Source organism: Zeus faber, assembly GCF_960531495.2.
Source record: "Zeus faber genome assembly, chromosome: 3".
Taxonomy (NCBI): domain Eukaryota; kingdom Metazoa; phylum Chordata; class Actinopteri; order Zeiformes; family Zeidae; genus Zeus; species Zeus faber.
Window position 1 is genome coordinate 20,322,957 of NC_137190.1, and position 16,260 is coordinate 20,339,216.

The 16,260-nt window shown below is 44.6% G+C and overlaps 1 protein-coding gene across 5 annotated transcripts in view; it reads left to right on the forward strand.

Moving 5' to 3' along the window:
* Positions 1–16,260, forward strand: part of tead1b (TEA domain family member 1b) — a 49,942-nt gene that overhangs the window by 11,641 nt on the left and 22,041 nt on the right. The gene's annotated exons all lie outside the window — the stretch shown is intronic.

Genomic DNA, 16,260 nt, shown 5'->3' on the forward strand with positions numbered 1-16,260 from the left:
AAAACAAAAATAATATTGAACCCACTAAAGATGTGCGGGGCTGCCAGTCAGGCTCAAGCCCCCTCCTGGCTCACTGGCTTCCACCACTCGTCTGCTCCACAGAAGTTCAACGCTGCACGGAAAGCAGCATGGAGCTTTAGTCGGTAGCAGATGGCGCTGCGGCTTCTAGCAGCTGTAGCCCCTCGCTCCCATTCAAAGTCCCAGATTCCTGGCTGGGTGATGTCATGGAAAGACAGAATATCTTTTTTTTTTTTTTTTTTTTTTTTTTTGCCCCCAAATTTTGACCGTCTCACAGCAGAAAGCCCCCTCTGGGCCTTTGCTCGCAGCTGTCATGTGACCTCTCCGGCCAAACAAAATGTTAATTCTGAGTTGCAGTGAAGCCAGAGACGGCAGTCGTCCCACTCACTCACTCACTCACTTGCTCGCTCGCTCACTCACTCACTCACTCACTCACTCACTTTGGAATGACGCGGGAGTTTTGCTGCAAAAATCCTGAAAGGACATTTTCTTGTGAACTAAATAATGAATTCTACCAGTGGAAAGATGTTTATGGTGTTTAATATGCACTGCTGATCCATAATTAATAAGGACTACCTTGACAGAATGTTCCATAACAACCCAAGCCATTTAGCAATTCAACTCGAGATCCGTGTCCCAAATGTGTTTAAGTCCTCTGTAACACAATCGTAATATTTTATCAGCGCACGCCTTTGAAGATATTGGGATTTGGGGTCACTGCAATAGGAATCTCGAAGTCAAATTCCATGGGCTTATGATCTGCGCTGCTTGTGTTTTCGTTGGGCGTTGCAGGGAAGGGAAATCCAGACAGACAATTGAGTTCTTCTTGATGTGGTTTTGGTATTAGCGGGTTTGATGTACCTGCCAGAGTGGAAGGCTGTCCTGCCAGATGTGAAGGGGATCTGGTTGCAGACTCCACGGTCGTTCCCTGACTCAGGGAGACTGAAGGGTTTTGCCGTCGACAGTCCAATGCTCTGTGGTCGTAAGGTCCCCTGCGCTGAGAGGGCTGAACGCATTGAAAAGTCTTCCCATGTCTGAGTACTTGTTCCGCGGGTGGGTTGTTGTTGCTCAGCCCTGCAGCTGTTACCCGCTCCCTGTGCTGAGGCCATGAGACCATGAACTGTGACCGACCCCCCCCCCCCCCCCCAAAAAAAAATCCACGGGGGCTTTAAAAGTGCTTTAGGTACCTCTGGAAACGAAAATTTGGGCGACATTAAAATTTCAATAGATGGATTCAGTTAATTTTCAGTATGAATACCTTATTCAAAAGCAGAGTAAGAAATAAATTGGAGAGATTAGAAATGCACTGTACCAGCAGAAATGCATCAGCACAATACACTGCTATGCTGTCTTTTCAAACGTGGCGTATTATATAGTTTAAGGCTTGTCATCTAATGCTAATAACATTGCCCACTCTGTACTTGTTGCCGCCTGGAAGAGGGATCCCTCCTTTTATGGTCCATTCCCAGGAATTCTTTATTTTTTGGGGTGTTTTTTTGGGAGGATTTCCTTTGCCTGGGTGGAGGTTAAGACTCGGGGATGCTGTTATATTCTATGTGAAATGTGAACCTGGTGAAGCCCTTTGAGACTGTACTGTGATTAAAGCTATAAACTTGACTTGACTAGATATGACATTTTTAAATGTATTTGTTCTGTGTATGTGTTTTATAGAATTGCTTGTTGCAGCGTATGTATTACACCAATACCATTTTTTTTAACCAAATACCATTGGGAATGCTGACATTTTCAGGTACAATAATAGTGTATCTTGATTTGATAGTATACTATATAGTGTAATATTGATTTGAAGACAAAGACTGTTTACAACTTTCTTCAATTCATTTATTGGTGGTTCTTTTCAACATAATACTGTTGCTTTGGCTAGGTAAAAGGACATTATGTTGGTATGTATGTATTGTAGTTTATTATGAGTATTAAAAGTATATGTATTATTGTATTAGTATTAAAGTAGTAATAGGAGCTCACAGCAGGGTCAGGTTGAGTCTCATAACCAGCAATAACAGTATTATACTGCTGCTGCTTCGTACATCTGTCCGTACAAACAGCGCTGCTTTGTTTAGCATGTGTTCCTTGCTGCATGCATCAGATTTCCATTAGCCAGGGGCTCCTTGGTTGCAGGGTATCTCTTCAGAATGCCATCAGAGATGATGAGAAAGCCATGAAGTGGTCCTCCATACTCTCACACCACACTGATTTGTCTAAACATAACAGTGATCCATCTTTGAGAGAGCAAGGGCTTGATTAACCATGCCTTCTAATCCAAGTCCGTGGTTTTCATCAGCCGCGCGGAGACAAAACCACTCATGGCATCTGACATGAAAGGAGGGGAGGATGGGGAAGCAGCTATTTTTTAGTAGCGGAACCCTAGGGACCGTACAGTGTTCCTTGCACACTGCTCATCACAAGAGCAATCGCCATGAGTGCCCTTAAGCCCTTTGTTACCCTGGGGCAGAGTGCTGTTAATTAGCAACAGTCTCTATAGCAACTGACATACAGCACAAAACAATGTCTAATTTCTCCTGCTTAGCTTATTGCGGTGTTTACCTGGAGTGTTTTGTGATGTCCTGAGACTAGAGGTAGCTGGCGCAGTGCCCGTTTGCTCAGCCTAATTGGAACTTGGGAAACACCACAGCTGCCTAACAGCCACTGCCCAGCCTCCGCCATGGCCCCGAAGTTTAGTTGGGATTAGATTTGAAGGCAAAAGTGGGAAGTCGCCAAGGACCATAAGGTCCTGCACTTACATAATCCACCTGCTGTGCAAGGCCGCATTTATTTATCCAAGAAATTGGTTTGATCTATGAAACAACACGATTCACTCCCATCGTATGTTTATTCATTGTTATGGATTTGCACACTCCCTCCAAACTAAATAGCATTGGCAATTTAAGACCTGTTACTGTTACAGTTAGTATTGGAAAAATGACAAAAATTGCATATTTATACTGTTGTATTATATTCATCTAGAATAATGAACACGGATTAATCAAAACAGAATAACTTTGCCATGTTTTGTATGCTCTTAAGTTTTACATACCTTTTTGTCATAACAACCTCACGGTAGACAAAGCACCATTTTAGCTCAAATAAATCTATTTTAATATTCAACAGATTTAGGCTTGGGGTTTTTGTATATTGTAATGCAACAGTGAAGCAATCCGTTCACAACATCCTTTCTGAACAGTTTGTGGCTGTGCCAGTCCGAGGCCTAGTCTGATCTGGTTTTAGATATACAGTTTATCCAGTTTGCTTCAGCGTGTTGATTTCACCTCCAGTCAGACTATCGCCATCAAGCTAATATGTTAACCTCATGGGCCGGCCTGCAGCCTGTGGTTTTCAGCCGGTGTTATGCCTCTGTCTTCACATATCTTTTGATGTAAAGCTTTTCCTATTATCTCTCTGTGGTTGCTCTGCCATCTCATCAGTGATCCGGCGTAGACCCCTCCTGTGGGGAACTAAGTGGCACTTGGTTTGCAGGGATGCCAAGGATGAGTTAGATATAATGAGCAGGCCTGGCTTGCCCCAGATGGCCCAGCACCGCGCTCCTCTGGGGCTGGTCTCGCTGGGCTGAGCATGCTTTGAGCCAGAACGAGCGGAGCCGGGGCTCCCCGCTGAGCGGATAATGAGGAATTCTGGGATCAGCTCAGACTCCCCGAGTCACCTGCATTTACTCCGAATGGAGTGAGGAACTTCAGTTCAGGAGAGACATCACACCCTTCCAGAATAATCCCTCATTTGTTCCCTGCTATTGTTGTCGCCGTAGCACTGCCATGTTTTCACACATGTGCCGGGGGGTGGGGTGGGGAAATCCAATTACTTCATGTCTTCATTCCTTGTAGGAGTTAATGTCGCCGTGGATGGAAGCAGGACGACGGTGGAATGGTGAGGGAAGCAGGGGTTCATGATATAGTGAAAGGTGGAGGTAGTGACAAAGGTGGTTATTTACAGGTAAATGGTGACTCCGTACTACTTCTATTCTCCTTCTGTTCTTTCCTTTATGCTGAGGTTTTGTTTTCAAAGAGACTGCACTGATGCATTATCAAGTGCTCAATGGCACATGGCAGCATAGCTGGTAACATGTTGATGAGGTGCGCCATTTTCATGTGGTCTTTATGCTGTCACTTAAAACAAAAGGTCTTACTGGAGCTTTCTGCACCTGTTGTTTGTCCCCCCCGCCTCCGCGCCAAAGAGAGAGAATCAGAGAGAGGAGCTGAGGATAGAACCGGCTCTCCATCGGCTAATGAGCCAGTGGTAGGTTGCTTGGACGACTGTTCTAGAAACTTTGCGGATGGCCAAATAAAAGTCAAACATACTTCTCCATAATTGTTTTGAGCCCTTCATTCTTTCCCGATATCATCGGCTGATTTTCTCCGTTTCTGTCTTGTTGGCTGAAAAAAAGAAAAGCAAAATAAATGACAATCGGAGATTAGATTCGGGGCTGCACTCTTGCTGAACAGCAGAATGGACCTTTAAGTGCATATTATTTTATAGGGGTCTTCTGGGGGTTGAATATTTCAGTTCCAGCATCTCTCCAGGTCTAAGTGACCCAAAATTTGTAATAGTCAGCCCTGCTGCCGCTCGCCGCTCCAACAGGCAGCTGCTTGCTGCTGCTTGTTCAAAGGACTCTGGGCCAAAGCTCCAGCATTTCAACTTTCATACTTACTTAGCAAGCGTATTACCATTAACAACAGCCCAAGGGGTACACCACACAACATGACTTTTTGTATTACTTTTACTTTGTGTTTGTATGACCTTTTCTTATATTCTTCTGCTTCGCTGCATTTGTCCCCAGCAGAATGAAACAGCGATGTTCATTCAAGGCAACAATGGCATGCTTTTTAAAATGAAGTGTATTAAAAGGTATAGAACAGAAACTTCGACGAGCTCGGACAGACATGCAATGCAAACATATCCCGCAGAAATCTGTTTACATTGTGTATTTATCACCGTGTTATTTCATTGGAAAGTTAAGAAGGGGTACGCCACAAGTGTTTTGCGGAGACGCCTTCCTATCCGGTGTAGTCTCTCATCAGTTTTAGCACATTTCTGAATATTCTGTATTAATAGATCATGGTTATCCGAACAGCAGGCCAGGGTTGCTCTCTGTCTGAATGAGCAGCGTACGGGGTGTGTCCCATTGCTGAGGTCTGTCTGAGGCCCTGGTAGCTGAGCTTCTGGTTTCAAGTTGCACGGCCCCGATTGGCTGCCTTTGTTTGACTTGCACACAGTTGAACTCTGGGCTTCTTAAAGATGCAGTGTCACTCCTGTGACGGTTTTCAGAATCCGTCCCTTTCACAGCGATGACATCCTGTTCTATTGGGGAATTGCTTCTATACCGACCGGGTCATTTCATACTGATGAAGCCATTTAGTAAAATCAGCACGGGGATTGCCTCGAGCTGACAATTACTTAATCATTTGGGGCGACAGCGAGTGATGGTGCCCTGTACTTGTGTGCTGGGCATTGGGAGAAAATGCTCAAATCTGGGTAGAGCCTCTGTCGAGGAATATATAACTATTCTTCCTATAATTATCAGGGCGACATTGGTTATGACAATGGCAAATGGTCTGTCACCAGATGCGATGCATGGCCGGCCCATCTTGACCACCGAGGTCTGACTTTTCATTTCTACATATTGGTCACTGATAACACCTCTTCCTTTGTGCTCGGATGCAGGATTGATCCTGAGAGATTGAAAATATTGATTCGACTCGGTGTCTTACTTTTGTTGCGGGGAAGGCAGAGAGTGTACCTTTCTGCCTGTCGGCGTCATGTTCACACATTGGACCCGCTGCACGGTCTCTTCCTCGGGGGACTCGTAATTACAGACGTCCTCTCAGATTAGCCCAACAAGCTGTCCAGCTGCAGTCTGCCTCTCTGGTTATTTATTCCCTTCCTCCTGAGAGGCACACCTCAACACAATGACCGGGCCGGCCTCTGCAGTAATGTATGTGATGATAAACTCAGCGGCTCCTAATTGATAGAGTGATTCAGACGAGGACTGGCTGTGCAAATTGCTCCCCTGTGAGCGCGCCGCACAGAACTGGAATCGGCAGGATTTCTCCTCCAGCCTCGCCTGAGGACGGAGGGGTACCGGGCAGGGACGAGGAAGAGTGGGCCCCGGGCCACTGAGTGATGAAGGGGCCGCCTGGATCTCCTTGACCCCGCTGTCGAAACATCGGCACGGTTCAACAGGGGTCCGCAGCCGTAATGTTCCGCACGTCTCCGGGAAAAGGACGGGATTAGTGACCCCGTGCTTTGTGATGTCTTGTAGGGTTTTGAGGGAACAGCTCACCTCTCACCCCCATGCTGTGCAACTTACACATTACTCAGCCGCCCCAACCCACACCCCGCAATAAAACCTTTTATCCCGCTCAATAATGTCATTTCAAGTTAAGTATTGATTTCTCATGGTGTCCAGAGGGGGTGGGGAGGGAAGATTTTTTTTTTCTTGAAGTGTTGTTAATTGCAATTAGAGACAGCATTACACAGATTCATTCATTTCACGGCAGATGGATTTCTCAGACGCAGAGTGAAGATTTGACTCGTGAATCAACTTCGTCATCCAAACAAGTGTGGGTGGGGTGGGGCTGTGTTCAACGAGTTATAAAAGTGTGAGTGTTTAACGTGCCACTTGGTAGACGGTGAGAGCGGTCACCGAATACGTAGCGTCCCTTTGAGCAGAAAAGATATGATTCTACTGTGTTCTTTGTTCTACTTGGTATTCGAATGGAAAAATGCCGCACGGAAAAAATAATAGCTCTCACCCGCCGAGGAAAGCACCGCTCTCCTTTATCCAATTAAGTCAGTTTGAGGAAAGACCAAAGGGGATTGTGAGCGAGCTTCTTAAAAGCAAAGAAGAGGTCCTTACGCAACAGCTTTGCCACCGCTTATAAGGGTTACACTTTCACGACGTGGGAAATCAAGTGGATTTCTTTTATTGGGCACAAAACTTTGATCGGAATCAGACTAAGAGACGTTACACAAAAAACTCGAGAATATAACCCTCTTTAAATATTTCCAACAAAAGGAGAGACGGAGTGCAACAGGCAGCAGCCAGAAACGCACAGCATTCCTATTTTATTTTTCTTCTCAAGGTTTTTTAATATATTTCTTGGTTAAATTCTGCTTTTATCATTATTATTATTATTATTATTATTTTTTAAATGATCAAGAACCCTCATCCTGTCCCACGCATGGTATAGCGTCATTTCCGGTGTCACTTGTCGTGTGTGAAAGATCTTGTAATGTGGGACCCGCTGTCAGCAATCAGTCATGTCGTTTGCAAACCACAAGACAGATCACAAGACAGAAAGTTGTGTTGTGTGAACAGTACAGCGTTGTCGCGACTCTCAGCAGTGCGTCCATTACATCACATTACACTACATGAGAGGCTAGAAACAATAAAAGCATACATCGACCAGTGGAGCCACCTCAAACTCAAAAGTCCCTGTATAGCAACAATAAATATGTGTTCTGAGTTTGTCACACCAAAGAAAAATGTGTTATTAACCACCCAGCCAAATTTGAATGATTACAAAAATCGACAAATATATAAAATTGGGTTTGAAAACTGAAAAAAAGGCAGTTGCCTCTGTTATGAGACGCTGGGGGTGTGTCCGCTGAAGGCGCTGAAACCACGCCAGATCGCGTTAACCGTGTAATTATATAGAAATGTTTACATTGGAGTAACTTCCATTTTTTAATGTTCTGCTGAAACCAGTCTCGCGTTTCTAGTTGCTCGCCTCAAAGCGCCTCTGTCTGGCTGCCGGATTCGCCGCTCCCCGTTGCCCCCTGCTGGCTCCTCCGCAGGCCAGGTCGGGGCTCCGCGGCCTGCTAGCATGCAGCTAACGCTAACGTAGCCAAGCCCCACACTGTCAAACCAACGGGACGGTTCTTTTTTGTTCTGGGCGTCCGTGGCATGAGTTCACGGTGTGTTTATTCCCAAAACAGCGTTTTTAATCCCAAACTCTGTTATCTTAGATTATTTCACCACTGACGGTCCGACCTGGTGTTTAGGTATCGGCGCCATGCTGAGTATGACCACTCTACATCAGCGAATCATGATTTAGCCCCGCCTCAAAAGATCCAGGGCACAAAACAGTTGAACGGTCAAGATAGTTGCACGGGAATCAGAATAAAATATTGTTATGTTGTTATTAATTACATTTATATATATATATATATGTATATATATAGATATATTTTAATTATTTTGAAATTTAAGATCTGACTTGGAATGTCAATCATCTGTCCTTCATCTCGTTTTATGAGGGAGGATGGAGCTGTTGGAGTAGCAATGTCCTTTTTTATAACAGAATGTTGGAATCTACTTGGGCTAAAATGATCAATTGATTCCGCCGTCTCACAAAGAGCTGTCATTCCGAGCCTCAAATCGCAGATTCTTCTCCTGTTGGCGAGCAGTATTTCCCTATTGATTTTTTTTTTCGGTAAGTAAAAGGTTGTCCCTGTTCCCAAACCTGGCAGTAGGGACCCTCCTGCTAGATGCCTTTGCACTGTTGCTATGGCCCATTGTGATGCTAATGTCTGCCTGAGACCCTGGAATCATCCATCACAAATGACAGGAAGGCCAGGGCCATTGTGTGGGCCCGCCACTCTGGACACAAGCATATACACACTCATATACACGCACACACACACACACCCACACACTCATACACATGCACGCACACGCACACACACGCACGTACGCACGCACTCACACATGCACACACTCATATACACACACACACACACACTCACACTCACGCACTCATACACACAGAAATTCAAGGTATTCCACATAACATTTAGGAAGATAAAACTAAACTTGTTGCAAACTTGCTGGACAATTGCATTTCTCCAGTACACAAATACCGTATATTGTATATTAATGAAATGACGAATGATTTGAGTTTACTTGAATGACTCTGAAAACTTCGTAAAAAGTGATATAATCTTCAATCTTCGAAACAGGTGCGTATTTATCTTATCGATGTGATTTCTCACAATTCTAGTCTAATTCTCTCCCTCCAAATACACTGTATAGTGTGAGATGTAACCTGGCCGATGTAACCGGAGATTGAACACGATTGACTGACATTGATCCATTGGCCCCTTGACAAGCGCTAATCGTGGCAGGATGTTGAGGAAAGAATTGATGCGAGGCTAATAGATCGATATTCTGCTTCAAGTGTTTGTGTCCGTGCTCCGTCTGAGCTGCACGGCTGAGCAGAGCAGCCGACTTTCACAACTGGATGTAAGTGTCGGCGCAGCGTGCCTGTGATTTACACGTCCATTGTCCAAACCACTGTTGTGGATAACAAAATCTTGTATTAATCTGAATTTACACTTTATCTAGGATGTAAATCTTTTTTCAGCTTGTTATTGTTTTTTTTGCCATTAATCACCAGCGCCCTGGCCGCTGAGCTGCAAATGAGACGTGCGAGACGAGGGTCCGGTGCATGACAAGGACTCTGTACGCACTGTGCATGAAATGGAGTTTAAAGATTGTTCTTTCTTAGACTAGATTGAATGCTCCTTTATTATTTCGGGCAGATGATGAAACCTGTCTAAAGTGGCGCCTCTGAAGCATCAGAATAAATGATCACAGAGTGCACGCGTGAAACCCGTTAAAGTTACTGTGTAATGCTTCGGCGTCCTGATAGATCCCCCGAGGTGTCTGGCACCAAGACGTCCACAGCAGATCCTTCAAGCCCTGTATGTTGCGAGGTGGTGCCCACCAAGGATCGGGCTTGTTGTTCCAGCACATCCCAGGGATGCTCAGGTCCTTACGCTTGACCAATTTTCCTGCTTCCCACACACCAACATCAACAGCCGACTGTTCACTTGTGTATATATATATATATATATATATATATATATATATGTGTGTGTGTGTGTGTGTGTGTGTGTGTGTGTGTGTGTGTATATATGTATGTGTGTGTATATATATATATATATATATATATATATATATATATATATATATATAATATTTTTTTTATATATATATAAGTGTATAATACAGACCAGCCAGGACTCTCCTTGATGTATTTTGTTGCTATTGATAACATGGAGTTAATGGTGGGTTGCCTTGTGCTCTTTTGGTGCTTTGGTCACCAGAGCAACTAAATCCCAGTGATGAATGGCCTTTGAGATGGGAGCGGAGACTTGAGGTTTGAGCATCTTTCGCAAAGTCTGCAAATGGCCTCAAAGCAATCCTCTGGTTCGGGTTTTTAATTTGGTTTGAAAGCAAAATTCTGCCAGATGGTCATCGTCGTATCTTGTTTTGCTTTCAAGCTGTCCTCTGTGTTCTCCCTGTGAGTTGACTGGTGTAATGTCAGTACTGTAGGTAGTCATTTGATCAGTAGTTAATACCCAATTTAAGAAATATGGGAAAATGATATATGAGGGCAAATTACGAGTGATGACATTTTATCACCAATGGTAAAAAGATAAAAATATGTAATATACTCTTTTTTTTTGCAGCAACAAGTCTTAACATGGAAGGGGGGTTTGATTTAACATGTCATCGTTGTCATTTGAAATGTTTTTTTTAATAGATATTTCCCCTCGTGTGAGAAGGTATCGTGTTGTTTTTAGGAATAATAATCATATTAGTACACATCTACACAGCTTGACAGAACTGGAACAAAGTCCTGTCGATCACTGCGGACCTGAAGAGGTTGGGGTGGGCGGTGGGGGGTGGGGGACTTGACTCCCAGATCTGTTGGAATAAGGATTTTTGGATTTAATATTCCCATTCAAAGCCGCTGGGTGGAAAAAGTCCATGAATCGTGTCAATGGAAGCGGGCCGTCTGGGCCCTGCGACGCTCCCAGTTTCGGCAGGAGGGGCCGAGCGGTGGCAGCCACATGAAAGGTCCGCTGTGCGTCTCGGCGGCCAATCTGATGTCAGATTTCCACCGAGAGGCTTTTTAACGTCCTCTCACATCACAGCGGAGCGCTTGGCCGGATGTGGCCAAGGCTGCGGCTGTGCCCGGGTTCGACTGGGCCGTGCTTTAAAAAGGGAGGAGACAAAAAAAAACTCGACTCGAACAAAGCCGAAACGTATTCCCTCCATTCAGAGCATAATCAAGGAGATTAAGGTGTTTAATATGTCGTTGCTTTAACAAGACTTATTGTTGCGCTGCCGCTCGAGATTTACTGCTGTATTTATATTCGAACATTCAGTTAAAATGCTGCACTAAGTCATTGTTTGTTCTTGCACACACAGTATGACATTTCATCAAATGCTTTGACGTCACAAATAGTTTCAAATCAGATTTTAGTTTAATGGAAGGTTAGATTTTTTCCTTCTACAAATGCTATTCCAATAAGTAATTTACTAGACACACGCCGAGATGAATCACCTTCTACTTTCTCAATGATGAAAAATAATATTCCACTGAGGTGTCTCCTTTTTTTTTTTTTTCTTTTTGTTTGTTCAGAGGAGTAAAAAAGCAGCCGGCGGTGGCGGCAGCAGCACAGAGAATAGGTGTGAGAGTGGGAGTGGGAAGAGCTGGTGGGAGGGCGGGGAGGCTCGGTGGGAGGGAGGGGTGGGAAGGCTCGGCGGCTGAGTGGAGGTGGAACAGAACGGGGACCAGCAGACGCAGCAGCTGTGCAAACTTCACCATTCCAAGGATGGAGGATGCACAGGGGGCCACTGCAGCTGGGCTGGATAACCAAACCCGCCCCTCCCCTCCCCCAATCTACATATGTGCATAGCTTAAAAATTGGGTGTGCGCCTCACCTTGAGAACTGATTTTAACTTGGATCAAATCAAGCTGCACTGTTCAATACAGTGGAAAAATTAAAGCCTTGACATTTCCTTTTCTGAAATTCAGACTTAGATCCTAGGGTGCTCTGATTGGGCGTCCACTGACGGAGCACCATGCTATGCCGAGGCCCATTGTTACGTTATGAAAGAGTCGCCCCATCCTGGGATCCTTGGGAGGACGCCGGAGGCCAAATTGGATTTTCAGACTGAATGAGGATTCAGCTGCTGTAGGGGGGACAATCTGTGAGAGAGTTGAGCCACCGTCTCACTGTGGGGGCTGCTGCTGGAGTGCCATTCATCTGTCCTCAAATCTGCAGGGACATTGAGATGCGGGCGGGGGGAAAAACATGCTTTCTCCAGCTGCTGAGCAGCATGGATCTTCTGAGAGGTCATGTTATAAATATCTGATCCTTTTCCTGCTGCTTTGAGTGACAACAGAACCTCCCCTCAAAGAGTTAACTCAGCGACTCCCCGCCACAATTACTACTTTACTCAGCCCTGCTCCGTGCCCAACAACAGCACAGGCTTTCTTTCAAACTATTAATGACAGAAGGATATTTTTAGGGCTTCCCCCAAATAGTCAACCAAACGTGAGTCGACGAGGAGGGTCTTAGTCCACCAAGTTTTTCATTGCGCCTAGTTAAAATTAACCTTAAAACCTAGTATGGCTGGACCACTAGAAGGCTTTTAATTTGAAATAATTTTTTCAGTTCAGTCTCCTTGCTGATTGTTCTGACACATTCAGAAGAATAATTATAGCTTTTGCCGGTAATTAACATGCGGTCGAGTAATGGCTTGAACTGACAAATAATTGTCGACTGGGAACATTTTTAGTCGGACGCAGCCCATATATATTTTACACACCAGCAAGGTGGAGTCCAATCAAAGACTACAAAAGACATATATGCAGTCATACACAATTTAAAAGTTTAGGCGTACAGATGGTTTGGGCAGCGGTGGCTCTCACTGCGCTGTACTAACTTTTAGAATCCATCAGTGTTTCGTCCAATGTCCGGTTGAATAGTTTCAATCTTTTCAAACTACATAGAATGTAACTCACTTGATCTTTGTCTTGTTGTGAAGGCTGAATTAGACTAAAGCGCATTTTTTTACATTTGAGTAGAATTTCCAGTAAGCTTCTGTTTTTTTTTCTGTACTGTAAGTTCGGTGTTAAAGGATTTAGGCTAAATCTGCTGTATCGTGAAAGGATCTGTGGTTTATGCAACGTACACATTGTTCCTCTATACTCAGTAGGCCAATATGTTTACATACAGCACAGTAGTATGGAGGGTTGAGGGCCTGCTGCAAGAAAGAGTAAGAACAAGAGAGCTACAGTACAAGAAAGAGTTTTCTGGTTGATGCCGCATTGAGACAGATTATGCTTCTATATTGATTTTTGTTTTTACATCAGTTCGATTTGCCACCAGCAGATTGCGGCCGATGCACTGATGTTCTAAAGTCTGATACATAATGACACGGACAGCACACATCCATGATGAAATTGCATTTTGATCAGAATCTTTGCCATATTCGTAACTAAAGCTGCATATACACTACTGACGGGGGTTGTAGATCCTCTATGTTGGATGTCATTTTCACATGGATTCATAGAGTAACTTTTCTCTTGCAAAGTTAAGCAGGATATCGGCTGTACGTTGCATGTTTTGCACTCTGAATGCAATCACTCGTTGTTTTTTATATGTGCCAAATGTGTCCGGGGGAAATGCAAAAATGAAAACAAGGAGTGCAGACTAGCCAGTTCAAAACAACCTTCCTGGTGAAATAATAAATAATGCCGCAACAGTAAACAAGCTTTCAGCCGCCCATTCGTGTGCTTTGATCTGGGAATCAGGCGTTTGCATGAATGCTTTTATTGTCATGCTATGTGTACACAGTGTTTGAATTATTGAAAATGGCGTAGGCCCCCGAGCTTGGTCTGAAAAAGTTGACGCTGCCGGACAAACTGAGCAACGCGGAGTGCAATTGTAAATCCCCAGATGCTGTGTGTATTTGTCTAGACGCGTTTGTCACATGACCGGCCTCACCTGAACGCGAAGCCCGAGCGTCCCTCGGGTTGCCACCTTTTACAACATCCAGCTCCTCCCCCATCACAGCGACTCGCAGCAGAACAACAGATGTCAAGGTGTGGCGGAACATGGCGTACTGCCAGGTGTTAGACACAAAGAACACCATTTTTTACGAGTTATGTTTTTGTCCTAGTAAAATACCTTTCACTCAGAAATGAACCTTTGCTTGCAGATAGGAACTATAGGCTTTAAAGTGGTAATCCGTGAAAAGTAACGCCACGTTTGTTATTTATCCCTCATTTAGCTGCCACTTTAAAAGAAACAGCCATTCAGTGTATATTTATTTATTTATGTGCTCCTCTATGTGCTGTTTCCATTGTCGGTGACTGGGTCCGCCTTTCTCGGGTATACCTGAACCACCTCAAGTGGTGACCAAGAAAAAAAAAAGAAATCAATCTTTTAGAAAAAGGCAATCTTTGGAGAAAAGAAAGTGACCGTGTTCGAGCAAAGAGTGAAATGTTGTCGTTTTGAATGTGATACTGAGACTTGTAGTGTAATCCACCCAACACAACCTCATGGATTTCTAGGGCTGTGCCTGACTCAGAATTTTTTCATTTGAATCAGATTCGGGTGGGGGGAATGGAGGAATGGGGCGCGAGTGCCTAGCGTTGGGTACCGACCGACCCAGTATTAAACGGGCCCCGGGACTAAATTATTAACCATTACTTTTATTACCGTAGTATTGATAATCTCCAAGGATACCTGTACTGTCAACAGTGTTGGAGAATGTAAGAAAATAGATTTTCTATTTATTTGCGATTCGACTCGTCGACTTTCAGGGAGCAGCCCTATGGATTTGCACTTTAAAGAAAGTCATGTGAAGCGGTGAGTTTGAAGGAAGAGTTAAGGGTATCGCCAGACAATCCCTCGTCTGTCGACGTGCGATGGGCACTTCGCTTAAGAATCGAATCACTACCCAGATCGGCCCTGTCCTCCATGTTGTAGAAGAGGAGTTACACAACCGCCGGAGCCCCGAGGATTGTTGTCCTCATGTTCCTATCGGACAAAAAAGTCGGCACGCTGCACATAACTCGGGACTATTTCTCAAGGCGTGTGCATCCTGCAGATGCCTGAGTTGCACTCACATGCAACTCATTTGGAGACATAAAACAGCGAGAAATTATTTGATTCCTCTTAAAAGAAATACCTTGACTTGAAATGACTGATTACAAGAAATACTTTTGTTGAATATTTAGTGTACTTGTTCAGGGGTGAGGCGTTGAAGGTGGAATGTTTTTAGAAATAGGGGGAAACGGGTAGGATCTCTGTGTTTAGGAGTTTATAGAGAGTGTAAAGCAGCTCTATGGCATTTGTTCAGCTACAGCTGGAGACATAATTAGAGCCTCCTTACCTATCATTTTTGTAATACTTTTGGGTTGGCGGCATGTCATTACCATATGAAAAGGCTAAGCAGGGGTCATTGTGCATCGTTTTTGCAATTAGAGCAGAGCTAAGGACACAAGAACGCTGGTAATTGGGAATCTCTACAAAGCTATGCTTTGATTATAATTTGGTGAGAGCAGCTCTGTTATACACAAATACGTCTCCGCTGCCATTATTTTTTGTAACAGTATGAATGTCCAGGTCTGTTTCCTTTCACAGTGCCGGGGCTTTGAAGAGAATGGAATTAAATTTGATTAATTTGAAAGGCTGCCGCGATGCAAAGGGTTTTCTTGGTAATGTAAGAGAGTATAGTGGACAGGTTTGTGTCACATGAAATTGATTTACGACCCTGACCGAGTGACCGAGTTGAGAGGTCAAATTTAAGGCTCATACAATTGCGGAAAAGTTGTTATTGGAATTTTAATGGGTTTTTCACGGGATTTTGACGCTCCTGAACGAAGTCATCCACCGACAGCGAAAGAAAGAGTGCTACAGATGTCAAGTCAGACGCCCCAGGCAAGTCCAGCACGGCCGTTTGTCGCCGGCTGAAGAAGATCATGCCGAGAAACATTTTGATGAGCTCGTCACCCTCATGTTGACCCCACCGTTCATTCCTGCACTACACCAGATCTCGACAAAGCTCAACAAGTCAGTGTGGCGGACACAGGGACGTGGTCAAGCAACCGCTGCTGACGACAGCACGGTTCCCTTTTCCCGCGCCGGAGCCCCACATTGGGCACCACTTGTGGGGGTCTCTCCCCACAGGTAAGGGTTTCGGGAGGGAGGGGGAGTCTTTCTGGCCGTGGTGCGCCAACATGGCGGGAGTTTTATTGTTCGTTTCAATCATTGGTGGCACGCAGGCCGCAATTATATATATCACTGAGGAGTCTTATGGTAATCGTGGGTAATAATAGTCCTCTCAGGCGTAGGAGGAATGGTGTTCCTCTGCTGGGCTGCTGCCGATCTCCTCTGTAA